Below are 16,040 nucleotides of genomic sequence, written 5' to 3'. Positions count from 1 at the left end.
TCTTTTCCACGACACTGATCCAGTGAAACAGGATGGGGGATGACAGCAATAGGATTTTATGACTCATTTGTGAGTAATTGTTAGCAGGATAATTGAGATCGCCACAACTATAATAATAAGGAGCTCTGGTAGCGTAGTGGTTACGAACCGGGCTGCGAACCTTAAGGTCAGCGGTTTGAAACTACCAGCCGCTCCGCAGGAGAAAGATGAGGCTTTCTACTCCCGTAAGGATTTACACCCTCGGATACCCTGTACAGGGTCGCTATGGGTCGGAAACAACTCGACGGCACTTAACAACAACAACAACATAATAGTAGAAGATGTGTAACTAAAAGGTAGGAGCGAAAATCTTTAATTTCAAGAATAGGTGATCCCAGGACCCTCCCAGGAGGAAGAGCATGAGTGGAATGTGAGATCCCTCCCTAAAAAAGAGGGGTTGGTGGCAGAAGGCGATAGCATGGGAGATAGCAGTTGTGGGCTCTATCTATGCCCATGGGCTGAGAAAGGCTTTGTACCTTCCGGCAGGAGCCTGGATAGCAGAATGTACCCTTTGTACATTTAAATGAATATATATTTTTTGTTTTGTAAGTGTACATCAAATATTTTTGCTTTATTCATTTGTGAAATATAAGTTGTAAATGGGGAGCCACAGGGAGGAAGCAGGACAACTGTTGTTTCAGGGAGGGTATTGTAATCATTGAGATGAAACAAAGCATACGATTAGTTGAATATAAAGCTGATGGTCTTGTCTGTAAACCTTCATTCAATTCACAATAAAAAGTAAAAAATAAATAAATTTGACTCTAAAACACAACCCCATGTTACATGCAGCTCCACTCCATTAATTCCCCTCCATTAATTGCATTCATCCATTAGACTGTGTGATCTTCAAAGGAGGGGCCATGCTTTGTTGTTGTAATTTCTGTGCTTTGTGCTCTTTGCACATTTCAGTACTTAATAAATACTGATTAAATTAGCTTCTTCTCCTTTCCACAGCTAAAGAACAAGTCTTCCTCCTTTCTACCCTCTTCTTAAACTTATTATAGATATTGACACACATCACCTTCTAATTGTTCATTGTGCCCTGGGCTCTGTTTGCAATTTGCTCTGTCCACAGGACATGATGTGTTCTTAAGTGCTGTTGAGTTGGTTCTGACCCTCAGTGAACCTGTATAGGGTTTCCGAGGAGTGGCTGGTGAGTTTGCACTGCCAACCTTGTGGTTCAAACAGACCGTGCCGTCAAGTGCTTATCCTACAGCGCCATACCAGGACAGGCCATGATACCCACACTCTTTTCAATGGATGACTTAAAAATGTCTGTCTGCATATGTTGTTTTTGATTTGACTATTCCTGCTCTTCTTCTATTTGGTTAATAAGAATGATGACCTGCCCCTGTAAAGAAAAGGTGTTTGATGTCTTTTGCCTTTTTTGTCTGACAATGTCGAAACACTGGAATGCTAACCACAGGCCAGCAGTTCAAACTTCAGCAGTTCAAACACCAGGCAGTCTTCAGGAGAAAGATGAAACTATTTGCTCCCATTAAGATTTACGGGTTACCTACATAGGGTTACTAGGAATCAGAATCCATTTGAAGGAAGCAGGTTTGTTTTTTGTTTTTGTTTTTTTTTTTGGGGGGGGGGTCCAAATGAACTGAAAGGGTCGTGAACTGTTGTCGTTAAATGCCACTGAGTCAGTTCCATTCTGTACAACAGTACAAAACACTGCATGGCCCTTCCTGCACCAACCTCACAATGGTTATAAGTTTGAGCCCATTGTTACAAGTTATTGTTTTGGTCCATCTTATAGTGAGTTTTCCTCTTTTTGCTGACCTTTTACTTTAACAAGCATGATGTTCTTTTCTAGGGACTGGTCCTTCCTAATAATATGTCCAAACTAGGTGAGACAAACAATGGGGCAGAAAAGTGCATTTGGAAGGTCTGTGGGCCTGTCCTGGGTCTCAGCTGAAATGGAGCTATTGTAGGGCAAGGAAAAAGTTAGCTGCTTTCTCCTCTGCCTCCTCCCTATCACAAGGTGAGGCCATGACTGCTGGGATGGCAGGCTTAGCCTGTGAGGGTTTGTGTGAGAAACAAATCATTTCTTGGTAAGTATCTTCTGTGGAACACTGCTTCAAGGACTCTTAATCCCCGCGCCACTCCCCCCAGTCATGTCTGGAATGAGATGGGACTGAAGTAATTAAGTAAATAAATGAAATCACAAAAATGAGAGGAGAGAAAAATGGCCTCTTTTTACAATTCAATTTTTTTTCAGACATCATATTTGATAAATTTCAAGCAGCCAGTTTCTTTCTAGCTGCCTTCCTCCTTCAGTTTCTTCCGGGTGATGGGAGCTGAAGTCCTGCCTTCCCACAGGGATGCTAATGACTCAGCAGTTCACAGAGCCCAGCCCCCACCACCTCCCAACCCTTCTATGGCCCAGTGCCTCCACCAGAGGCTGGCAACAGATCCATGGTGCTGTCAGAGGGATTCGACAACTGCTCCAGAGAACAAACATCTATCCTGGATTTGTCTGAAGCTGCAGCTGTGAGAGGCTCTTGGGCCTAGCAGCATCTGTCAGAGATATTTTCAGAAACCAACGTAATACAAAAGACTTGCATTGCAATATTAACAGCAGGCTCTGCACATCCTACATTTGAGAACTATACTTTGTGCCATAATGTACCTTGATGACAGGGCTCAAGTTGTTAGATCTCTTCAAAGCCAGAAAAAGAACAGTGCTATTCTTATTGGCCGAATGATTTTGAAAGTAGAAATGCTTCCTAGCATGAAAGAAGTTGAAATTAATGCTAATAGCCAAAATAATCTCCAGTCTGGATTATTAAAACCAATATTGCATTTTAGAAGTACCACACAAACCCAGATAATAGATTTTAAGAAGACCAACTAATTATGAAAGGTTTAACCAGAACCTATTGTATCAATTCCAAATTAAAGGCCTTACAGGACAGAGTAGAATTGTCCTGTTGGGTTGCTAAGGCTATACTCCTCATAATGGAAGCAGACTGCCACATCTTTGTACAGGGGAGTTGCTGTTGGGTTCTAACCATCAACCTTTAGTCAGCAGGAAAGTTTAACCCCTGTGCCGCCAATGCTCCTTCAGGGCTCAACCAGGCCATTGCTGTGGTTGTTGTTAAGTACCACTGAGTTGGTTCTGACTCATAGCAACCTTCTACAGGGTGTCCAAGGAGTGGCTGATGGGTTTGAACTGCTGACCTTGTAGTTAGCAGGCCAGTGTTTATTCCAGAGCTCCACAGAAGGACTCTACCTGGTCATTAGTTAGACAACAAGAGCAATTTAACTGTGAGTTAATATGATGGCAGTGAATCAGGCTGCTTCTTTCTCTCAAGTGTTTTTATTATTATCACTATTTTTTATTTGATTTTCAATCCAAGGATAAAAATAAATTTTTTAAATGGGGAAACAGCAATCTTAATGTGATGTGGAATGTTTAGGTGACTGGCCATATATATACCACTATTTATTTTCATGGGAATGCTAATAAATCTTTATAAAAAGCAAAAACTTTGGATTCTTTCTGGTATTAATATTAGCCAGCTCATAAGGAACTTCTCTATCATTCAGTTTTTTTGTTTTTTTTTAAAATTTTTTTGGTTTGTATGTATCTGTAAGAAATCACCAGGAACACACACCTCTATACCTCATTTTATTGCCTTTGTAGATACTGTGTTTTGTTTTTGATTTTTTAAACAAAATGAAGGTTGTGTCAGTATTGTGTAGAGCAAGTTGGCACCATTATTCCAACAGCCTAAGGTGTCACATTTTGGTAATTCTCACAATATTTCAAATTCCTTCATAATGCTGTTGCATACTTAACAGACTACAGAATAGTGAAAACATAACTTTTATATGTACTGGAAAACCAAAAATTTCTTGTAAGTTGCTTTATTATGGTATTTGCTTTATTGTGGTGGTCTGGAACCAAACCAACAGTATCTCCAAGGTATGTATACCAGTACTTTGGAAAATCAGCCAATGAAAACGCTATTGATCACAGTGGTCAAACCTACAACAGATCATTGGATGGTATAGGACAAGGTAGCACTTTGTTCCACTTGGCATAGGATTTCAGTGAGTAAAGGGCCAACTTGATGATAGCTTAAAACAATAATGAAATACCACCACCCAAAAAACAATCTTATACCAGTACTCAACATTGGCTTCCAGACCTTTTTATTTTACAGGGTGAGAAGTCCAGATGTGTAGGGACACAGCAGGACTCAACTCATGTTAGAAGGGAAGAAGGGTAATTCCAGACCTCAGTACTCACAAAGCTGTATGTGCATGTTAACTTTTTTATTTTTTAACTTCTTTCTTTGTTATTGTTGTGAAAAATATATATAGCACAACATTTCATTTGCCAGTTCATCTGATTTGATTTTTAACAGTCTATTTGTACAAATGGACAAGCATTCCCTTACTGCTTGGTAGACATTTCTATGAAATAGTTTTTTTGCTTTGGGAGAATTGTCAATTTTGAAAATGGAGAAGGAAAATGACATATATATATATATATTTCTGCTTTAGGTGTAAATAATATTCTAATATGTACTTTTGCTTTCTAAGATGGCAGGAGTAAATATGTACAAGTTTGCCCAACCCTGCTATTCTTGATGTTATAAGTCAAAACAAGAGCGGAGAGGAAGGCTTGAGTGGAAAAGTAGCCCTTCTCCAACAATCCAACCTTAAAATCAAACAAGAGGACTGGGTACAGTGAAGAATAACACTACATTATTTAGTGTTAAGAATGTCAAAGTGTAAATTTCAGAAAGTTAAAAAAAAGATACACATGCAAATATAGAATGAACATGTGTCAAAGATATTTTTGTCAAAGATACTATTAAACTCATCAATGGGAAAAACAGTAAGATCAGAAAGTTGATCCAAAGAACATTTGAGGAACTGAATATTTATAAGGCCATTTAATAAAGCAGTGCTAAATTAGATTGCTAGGTTAGAAATAGACTAGGGTGGCACAGTGGGTTAATGTGCTACACTGCAAAGCCAATTTGAACCTAAAGGTTGGTGGTTCAGGCTCATCAGCTGTTCCTCAGAAACCCTATACAGGGTCACTATGGTTCGAAACTGACTTGACAGTACTTAAACAACAATATCCAACAGTAAACTATAAAATTGTAAAAAGAAACAGCTTTCTACTGTGAATTGGATAAATGTTTAGAGAGCAGATCATCAGTTTTACATTAAACAAAAAATACACTTCATTTCATCTCATTGATTGCAACACCCTCAATGTAACATCACTTATTCCACTTGCTCCCTGTATTTCTTGTTTCCATTCCTTCTTCTTTCTCAACTCTTCTGGACTTTGTCCTTGGGTAAATGCTGCTCTTTGATTTCAAATGATTGACCATTCTATGATACGCATATCTCACTATTGCTGTTCCACCTATTGACCTATTTATTGGTTGTCTGAAAATTGACTACAAGGATGAATTCTGTTCTAGACCTGAAAGATGACCAAAGCCTTGGAGTTGTACCAGTTGCTTTCTGACCAGTAAGCCTGGACATTTTTATTATTTTGAGTTTTGTTCCACATTTTATTTCACTCTATCAAGGAACTTCTAATGTGATTCCTTTCAGAACAGTTGGTAGTGGTAGCAAGGCACCATCTCTTCCTTCTGGTCTCAGAGTTGTGAAGCCTGATGTTCACATGATACATTAATCGATTGGACTAGTTGTTTTTAAGCATCTTCAATTTTGATCACTCTTCTTTCCTACAGACAGGTGGAGACCAATAGTTGTACCTTTGATGGCTGCTCATGAGCTTTTAACACCTCATTTGCTTACTCAACATAGTAGGATGTAGAACATTATTTTATGGACTATGTTAAACCATAACTTTTTTTTTAGGCAGGAAATATTGCTTCTCTATGAGACACAGATTTATGAGTTAATTTGTAACCAGAATCTGAGCCTTAATTTAAAATTTATCTTAAAGAGTAAAGTGAAACAATAACAGATTATTCTAGAAAATTGAATAATCCTTGAATGGGCTTGTTAAGCATTGTTTGAGTATGACATTACAAGAAAGTACAATTTTCTCTTATTTTTATTTACAGGTTATAGGTAATTTTTTTTTAACCAGAGACAATAAGAAATCTTGAATTCACTACAAAATCACCTGGCACATTTTTTTTTTTTTTTTTTTTTGACAGCATGCTGGGTAAAAATGAAATTTTAATCAACTCTTTATCAAAGTATTGTCACTTACTGAATTCTTTCAATATTGGTAGTGATGCTTATGTGCTTTGCAGCATTTGAATTACATTCACTGATGTGTTTGGGTTTGCTGAGTCCAGCTTGCTGAGTACAAAGAGGACCAGTGACAGTCAGATCGCAGTCTTCTGGCATGTACCAGGGTTGGGGCTAGGATTCTGTAATGTTAACTTTACCTCCCTTGTTCCCTCCCCACACACACACCAGCACACAACTGATGGAAATGATGAGTTTAGATCATTTTTGAGTAAAGTGAAGGACAGATTCTACTGTAAGAAGATCACTTTCCTTTGGTTTTCTTGATTAGCTAAGAAATAGAACCATAGACACTTTGCATTGGATGGGACCTTATAGGTCAACTATTCCCACTTCTCTGTCAAAGCAGGTGTCTCCAGAACAGTTTTTGCCTGTGATCTTTGTAAAATGCAAATTGGAACACGTCATTCTCTTGTTTAACATCAGTCAATGGCTCCCTATTGCCCTCAGGATAAAGCCCAAATTCCCTAACATGACTAACAAGGTCTGGGCCCTCTTTTTTCTCTCTAGCCTTAAAACTCTTCATGCTTCTCCCCTTGCACTCATTCCTCCTAGTATGTGTATCTACTTTTAGTTTCTCAAATGTGACTTGTATTCTTTTCGCTCTGTGCATAGGCTGTGTCTTTTGCCTGGGCAGTTCATAGTCTTCAGGACCAGCCTAGGGAGTATCCTATAAATTCTATGGAAATTTTGTCCTTTAGAGTAATCCCCTTTTACTATTGACTTATATGTGAAACAACAAAATAGATTTGTAGATGAGAAAGTAACAGGGATGACACAATGTAGCATACTGAGACTCTGGTTACCATTTGACAACTTTGTTACTGTTGTCTTTGAGAACAATGTGAAGGAGTACAGTTGGATTATAGTGCTGTGATTAGGGCTTGCCTCTAGTTGAATAGTAACTCCCGAGAGGGGTTCTGATCAGGAGATCAATAGCATGCTGGGGGGAGGACCATCTCACTCCTGCAAGTCATTATTTTTATATTTTATAGGTGGACCTAAAGAACATGCTGATAAGATTTTCCATTAGACTCAAACTGAAAAGGCTTAATATTTTAGATGAAGATGAGTTGACAAATTGTTTTTAAACAATTGAAAGAATGCATTATATCTAATGAGATAAATCTTAAGTGGATAAGGATAATAAAACAGCATAATAGATGAAGAGAATAGAAGTAAGGAATTAGTTTGAAACAAATATTTGTTGAGTCTAGTTGACAATAACTTCCTCAAGAGTCCTCAGGGTGACATTATTTCCAATAGATGTGAGATTCCTAGACTGACTTGATGACAGGATAATATTTCTATGAGAAAGAGTCCTGGTAGCACAGTGGTTAAGCGCTCAGCTGCTAACCGAAAGTCAGCTGTTAGAGCCCACCAGCGACTCTGTGGGATAAAAGACCTGGTGATCTGCTCCCATTGAGATTACAGCCTCAAAACCCTATAGTCGAATTTTACCCTGTCATATAGGCTCACTATGAGCTGAAAATCAGTGCCATGGAAATTAGCAATAGCAATTTGTATGAAAGAGAGTTATAGTATCATTCTTTTCTAACTTGTTTAAATCAGAGATGGGAATCTGTGCTTGGATTTGGATATTGTATTTCAGGATGCTGGCCAACTGGAGTGTGTTCAGAGGAATGCACACAGGGTAGAGAGGGTAGCTTTGTAATAGGAGGATTGTTTGAAGACATCTGAATTATTTGTTTTGTACACAGGAATGAAAATATAATAACTGTTTTCAAATACTGGAGTCCTGTATTTGATAAGCACTGGACTGCTAACCACAAAGTCAGTAGTCCGAACTCTCCAGTCATTCCTCGGAAACCCTATACAGGGTCATTATGAGTCAGAACTGACTCATTGACACTTAGCAACAACAACAGTATGTGAATGGAGTCCTGGTGTGGTGCTGTGGGGTAAGTACTGGACAGCAAACCACAAGATCGGTGGTCCAAACCCCCCAACAACTCCTTAGAAAACCTATACACAGTTGCTATGAGTTGAAAGTGACTCAATGGCACTTAGCAACAATATGTGGATAAAGGATTTATTTTATTTTGTGTGGCTCTGCAGGCAGAAGTAGGACCAATGAGGCAAAGTGGTATGAAAAGCGATTTAGTATAGCCCTCTTCTGATGGAGGAAGCTCCAAAAAGCCAAGCTGTCTAGGATGTGAATTCCTCATCACTGAAAATACTCAGAAAATATCCAATGCCTTGTTGGAAATTTAGAAGGGATTCTAGTATTAAGGGTTGTTGTTGTTGTTAAGTGCCATGGAGTCGGTTCTGACCCATAGCGACCCTTAACAGGGTTTCCGAGGCTGTAAATCTTTACGGGAGCAGAAAGCCTCATCTTTCTCCCGTGGAACAGCTGGTAGTTTCGACCTGCTGACCTTACAATTCACAGCCCGATTCATAACCACTACGCTACCAGAGCTCTAGATTCTATTATAATGCAGTCTCAATCCAGAGACCAATGTTATTATTTAAAGAGATGGAAAAATTGATCACTATCTTTATATGGAAAGGAACGGGACCTTGGATAAGCAAAGCATTACTTAAGAAGAAGAACAAAGTTAGAGGTCTATTACTTTCTGATCTCGAAATCTACTGTACAGCCACAGTAGTCAAATGAAAGTTACAGCCTGGTACTGGTACAATGAAAGTTATAAAGATCAATGCAACAGAATTGAGAACCCCAAAGAAATCCATCCACATACAGTCAGTTGATTTTTAACAAAGGGTCAAACATTAAATGGGGAAGAGGTAGTCTCTTCAACAGATGATGCTGGCAAAGTAGAAATACATTTGCAGAAAAATGAAACAAGACCCGTATTTCACGCCATATACAAAAACAAATTCAATGTGGATTAAAGATCTAACTGTAAAACTCTATAAAAATTATCAAGGCAAAAATAGGGACAAACTTAGGGGCTCTACTATATGGCTTAAATACCCTGTCAAACATAATTAAAAACACAGAAACATTAGAAGGCAAAATAGATGGGTGGAACCTCCTATGCATCAAAAGATTTCTCTAAAAGAGTAAAAAGAGAGTCCACATAGGGGAATTTTTTTTTTTTTTTTTTTTGCAGTGACATATCAGACAAGGGACTAATTTCTAAATTTTATAAAAAACTGCAGTGCATCTAAAAGAAAAAGACAAAGACAACTTACTTTAAAATGGGCACAGGCCATGAACACACACTTCACCAAAGAAGATTTCCGGTGGTCAGCAATCGTATGAGGAAATCTTTGCCATTTGATCATTAGCCATTATTTCTTTTTGTTTGTTTTCTTGCTTGTTTGCTTGTTTTTGGTTAAGTGTCACTGAGTCGAGTGTTTCCCTAGAGCGACTGGTGGGTTTGAAACGTCCAGCTATGGTTTTAAGTGTCTGTTGCAGTTAGTAGTCCAGTGCTTATCTTAAATCACCAAGCCAGGATTTCAGTGTTGTTGTTGTTAAGTGCCATCAAGTTGATTCTGACCCATAGTGACCCTGTATAGGGTTTCCAAGGAGCAGCTGATGAGCTTGAACCACTGATGTTGCAGTTCAAACGACTTTGCAGTCTGACACATTAGTCCACATCGCTACACCAGGAGTCCAAAAACAACAATGAGATATCATCTTATCCCAGCCTAAATAGTGAAGTTCAAAAAACAAGAAAACAACAAATGCTGATGAGGGTATGGAGACACTGGAACACTCCTACATGGCTGATTGGACTATAGAATGGTGCAACCACTATGGAAACCAATATGGCACTTCCTCAAAAAATTGGAAATAGAAATACTGTATGACCCAGTAGTCCCTCTACTTGGCATATATCCACAAGAAATAAGAGCCATAACATACGTAGATATATACACACTGATGTTCATTGTAGCACAATTCAAATAACAAAATGATGGAGACAACCTCAATGCCCAACAATGGAAGAATAAATAAAAAACTTTGGCACATATATGCAATAGAATACTATGCAATGGTGAAGAATAAAGATGAATCTGTGAAACACCTCATAGCATGGATGATCTTAGAGAACATTGTGTTGAGTGAAATTAATCACAAAAGGACAAATATTGCATGAGACCACTATTGTAAAAACTCAAGGAAAGCTTTTCATTCTAGAAGAAGTATTCTTTGATGGTTACCTGGGGTGGGAGGAAAGGGAGAGGAATTCACTGGCTAGACAGTAGATACATGTTCGCACTGAAAAGGGAGGTTGGCAGAAGAATGATGAAGACAGGTGACAAAACACAGAGATACATGCAAGGGTTAAAGGGGATAGAGGTAAATAGTGCTATATACATAATCCTGGAACAACAGTGTTCTCTGGGTAAATATGTGGACAGATACACAGGCTGAATCAGTATGGGAGGGAGATTGATTGTATAACTACAAATATATAAAGGAACGTTTGAAATAGGATATTTGTACCTGGGTATTTCAAACACACCTATGAATGTGGTAGAACATACAGGAGCAAAATGATGAAAACTTTTTAGATATTATCAAAACACTTAAGGCAATGAGTTACTGGGCTTGGGGGCTCAGGACCACTGTCTCAGGGGACATCATGGTCAAATGACGTAACATAGTCCACAAAGACAATGTTCTACACCCTAGTTTGGTGAGTAGCAACCGGGATCTTAAAAGTGCATGAGTTAACCATCTAAGTGTAACTATTGGTCTCTTATTCTTACATGGGAGAAAGAAGAGTGATGAAAATGTAAGATGATTGGAACCAACTAGTTCAATGGACCAATATTTTTGTTAAGTGTCATCAAGTCAGTTCTGACCCATAAAGACCCCATACAGGGTTTCCGAGACTGTAAATCTTTACGGGAGCACAAAGCCTCATCTTTCTCCCACAGAGTGGCTGGTAGTTTTGAACTGCTGACCTTGCGGTTCGCAGCCTGAATGGTAACCACTATGCTACCAGAGCTCCTTAATGGACCAATAGAGTAGGCAAATATCAGTCTCCATGGCTCTAAGACCAGAAGAACTAAATAGTGCCCAACTACCACTATCAACTGCTCTGAAAGGAATCATATTAGAAGGTTCCAGATAGAATGGCAGAAAATGTGGGACAAAACTCAGAGTTGTAAAAAAAGATTGGGCTTACTGCACAGAGAGAGACTGGAGGAACCGGAAACTATTGTCCTCTACCACTGTCCATGTCTAGGATGAGTTCCAACTCACTCTCATGGCCCAATTTTCAGGCAAGCAGTAGGTAGTGGGGGACAACAACACTAGTAAGGTATGCTTGCTGTGGAGTGGTCATTCAAGATCAAAAGGGCAGTATTTTTCTAAGGACAAAGTTGAGAAAGGATGGGAAGGAGGGTGGAATGGAAATAGGAATGACAGGGAGGAGGTGGGATAACTGTTTTTGCATGGAGGGGATTGGAATCACTGAGATGAAGTAAAGTATATGATTTGTTGATTGTAAAACTGATGATCTTTGCTGTAAAGCTTCATTTAATTCACAGTGAAAAGTTGAAGAAATAGTATAGAATCTTTAATATTCTTTTAATAAATACATAATGTCACTATTAATGGCTCATCTTTTCTATACTAGCTAAACTTAAATAAATCATTATGTGTAAGGAGCAGGTTTTTCCAATAACTCCTTATGTAAATAGTGTAGTGTAATGGGAAAAGCCTGAGTTCTGAAAACAAGTTGGCATTTTCTGGCTGTGTGATCTTGGACAAATTATTTGCCAAATCTCTGACTCTTCTATTTTGTAAACTGCAAGTCATTGGAATAATACGCGCTTCTAGTTGGAAGAAAGTAACAACAAAACAAAATTATGTAACAAAAATATAAATGATATTACAGAATAAGATAAGTGATAAAAATAAATGAGTGTCACAGAAATTCAGAAGACATCTAGAGCACAGCTTGCTGGCTATTAATATTATTTCTGTCTGCCGTCAAGTTGTTTTGACTCACAGGGTTTCCTGTATAGGGTTTCTGAGGGTCAAACTCCTGACCTTGTGGTTGGCAGTCAGTGCTTAATGTTAACTGTATGCTAGGTATGTTCAAAGTTCTTTTACTTTAATTTTATCATTTTATCCTTACCTGAAACCCTTGAAGAAACAGAGGTAGAAAGATTAAGTAACTTTCAAGATTACATGAATCCCAGCCTGGCTGACTTCAGTCTGTACACTTATTCTCTAGGGTACCTATGAAGAAAACACCATAGATGAACAATGCTTGACTCAATATGGTTGCATTGAGATCTCATCTGATCCTACAAGAGTGTTCTGAAGAGCCATCAATGTTAATCCATATTTTGTCAGGTGGAATGTATCTTTATATCTCTATATTAGGTCAAGGTGGTACCCCTTTCAAGCGCCACGGAGAGCCAATGAAGGGCTAATGGGCTGGGGCTGGAGGAGAGTTCCTAGTGAGGAATGCAGATGGGAGGAACAACAGCCAGTGTTCTCAGTTCCTGGGAGATGGGTGCATGGGGTACGTGGGTGCTACTACAGTTCACACAGACCAGGCATGATGACGATGATGACGACAACAACAACAACGGTGATGATGATGAAGAAGAAAACTACCACTTACTAAGGTATTCTGGTATACCAGGCCTATTTTGAGTGCTTATTACACATTAACTCATTTCATCCTCATAACAGTCCTATGAGGAAAACATTATTGTTTTATCTTTCGAGTAGAGAAACGGAAACACAAAGAGATTTTAGTAACCAGAACAAGTTATTCAGTCATTAAGTGGCAAAAAAGCACTTTAAAAAATGACTTTTAAAAAAATTTACTAAAATGAAATTCTCTCTTTTCACTGTGCACTTCTTGGGGTTTTGATACATTCATACAGCCATTTAACCACCACTGCAATAAAAACAGAATAATCCTGTCCTCCCACACAAAGTCTCCAAGCCTCTTTCTAGTCAATTTCTGCCTCTGTTCTCAAGCCCAGCAAATACTGACCTATTTTTGTTTCTTTAATTTTTCCTTTTCCAAGATGCCATACAAACAGTAGTCTTTCCAGTCTGGCTTTTTTTTTTTTTTTTCTTTCTTCTTCTTCTTCTTCTTCTTCTAGTTAATACATTGAAATTCACCCGTTTTGTGAGTCAGTGAAGAACTAGGCTTTGAACTCAAGACTCCCTGAGTCCAAAGGCCATGCTCTACAAACTCACTATGGCAAGCCCAGTGAGTAGATCTGTGAAGCAAACCTACTTGCAGCTTCGGATGTGGACACAAATATTTAGCTTCCAAGACTCCTATTTGCAACTTTATTATAAATGGCTACAGATTATTCATTTATAGCAAACATGAATAATTTTTCTATGAGAAAGACCCTGAAATGGGCTAGAACTTAATTCTTCAGTTTGGTTTTCAGTTGCGAAATGCTTTAGTAGGTCACCCATTACAAAGAGTCTTTGTAAGTTTACCAAGATCTTTTCAAAGAACTGTTGAGGAATAAGATAATTTGGATTTATGGTGTGTCTCTTAGAATTTTGTCAGATACTGCCAGGGGCTGCTAATAAATTTCCTTGGGGACTATCTGTTTTTCTGTACCAGTAAAAAGGGTATTAGTTTTATGAGTAACAATAGTCAAAAACTTGGAGGTACAAAGCTGTAACTTCCTTTTTCTATAGCTGAACTGAATTCTCTACAGTAGTGTCTTTTGGGACTAAAATTCAAATAAAATCAGAACTTATCTCTTCTTCTACTCTTTGAATCTTCCTGGCCATTTTGCATAGCATGAGGAAGGGGCACCTGACTTTTTTGTCAGTCTCTGCTCTCTGCCTCCCACTGTGGCAGCTCCTTCCATGTGGCCTCTGGTCTACACATCTTGAAAGGTCTATGCCAATGGCTTCCTCTGTCCTAGACCTGGAGTGAATACTTTCCATCTTGGCACTTTTTGCAGGCACTCTTTGGGGTCTGCTCTGGACCCTCTATGGACATCCAGTCACTAGTAAAGGTTTCTACTCTATGTGGGAGAAAGATGAGGCTTTCTGCTCCCGTAAAGATTTACAGCCTCGGAAATCCTGTATAGGGTCGCTATGGGTCGGAACCGACTCCACAGCACATAACAACAACAACAACTCTATGAATACTTTTGTTCTGAGTCTTACTGGATTTAGTTTTGACATTTGACTTTAGGATCTCCAAAAGGTTTTTGTTTTTTAATTTCACCCCACTTTTCCTCAACTTCCTGCTTCTGCTAATGTCATAAACTAAATTTAAAAATGTAAAGTAGGAAATGTACTCTTTCCCCCACTATCTGCCTCACTTATCCCAGTCAGAATGCAGAAAGATAAAGGCTTTCTGAGAAGAAGGGAAAATGTTGGCATTAATTTGGCTGGGGCATAAGGTAGTAGGAGGCCTGGCCGGGTGCTGTAGAATAAGCACTGGACTACTAACTGCAAGGTTGGCATTTCAAACCCAATACAGTATCGTTATAAGTTGGAATTGATTCAATGGTACTTAACAGCAATAATAACAACAGGAGTCCTGGTGTGGCATTATGGATAAGCACTGGACTTCTGAAATGTGATTTAAACCTACCAGCTGCTCCTCAGAACCCCTATTCAGGGTCAGTGAGTCAGAACATACCTGATGGCATTGGACAACAACAATAACAACATCAAGAGGTTAGGAGCCGTGATAATGCAATGATTAAGCACTCAGCTGTTAACCAAAAGGTTGGTAGTTCAAGCCCACCATCTGCTCCATTCCCCAGCTTCTCCACTGGAGAAAAAATGTGGCTGTCTGTGCTTATAAAGATTTACTACCTTGGGAACCCTATGGAGTGGTTCCATTCCTCCCTATCAGGTCACTATAGTCAGAACTGCTAGATGACAGAACTATAGAGAATGTAAAAGAAGGATATTTTTTCTATGTATTTTTTAAAGATTCCTTTTACATATTTGTAAAATTTAAGATAGAAAGGCAATTTTTTTTTCTCAAGTAAAAAACACAAGGTTTCAAACCCACCAGCTGCTCCTTGCAAAACCTATGAGTCAGAATTGACTTAATGGGACTGAATAACAAACAGCAAACCCTTGAAGGCTCCCACTTGACAGAACTGAAACCTCTGACCAAACACAGGGAAGTCTTCAGGAGAGTAGTGACAAGGCACGTGTGTATGTGGTTCATATTTCACCCCCAGAATTTCCCTAGGAATAACACAAGTCTGACTTCAGTGTGGTCTTTCTCAATTAATAACTTGATTTACCATTTATTCTCTACTATTTTAAAAGCAATCATTAAGCTTGGAGCTGAAGTACCAGATTGTTGTTGTTGTTATGTGCCATCGAGTCGGTTCCGACCCATAGCGACCCTGTATAGGGTTTCCGAGGGTATAAATCTTTACGGGAGTAGAAAGCCTTATCTTTCTCCCGCGGAGCAGGTGGTAGTTTCGAACCGCTGACCTTAAGGTTCGCAGCCCGATTCGTAACCACTACGCTACCAGAGTACCAGATTAATCAACTTCAAATCAGTTATGTGATTTGGTAGGGCAATTTCGATACCAGCAGGATAAGGAGACATTGTGAAGAAATAATTTTAAATTATGTAATACTCTGTCCTACTTTGTCTCTATACTTTTTGGCTTTGAATGCTTTGTTATATTAAATGATCACTGCAGTGTTTTGGCAAAATGGATTGCTTTTATATGAACTTTCTATCCATGGTCTTGCAATAACACCAAATGATTGGGTTGTTGTTATTAGGTACCTTTGAGTTGGTTTT

This window comes from Chrysochloris asiatica, unplaced genomic scaffold (assembly GCF_000296735.1).
Source record: "Chrysochloris asiatica unplaced genomic scaffold, ChrAsi1.0 scaffold00108, whole genome shotgun sequence".
In the NCBI taxonomy this organism is placed as follows: domain Eukaryota; kingdom Metazoa; phylum Chordata; class Mammalia; order Afrosoricida; family Chrysochloridae; genus Chrysochloris; species Chrysochloris asiatica.
This window is presented reverse-complemented; position numbering follows the sequence as displayed.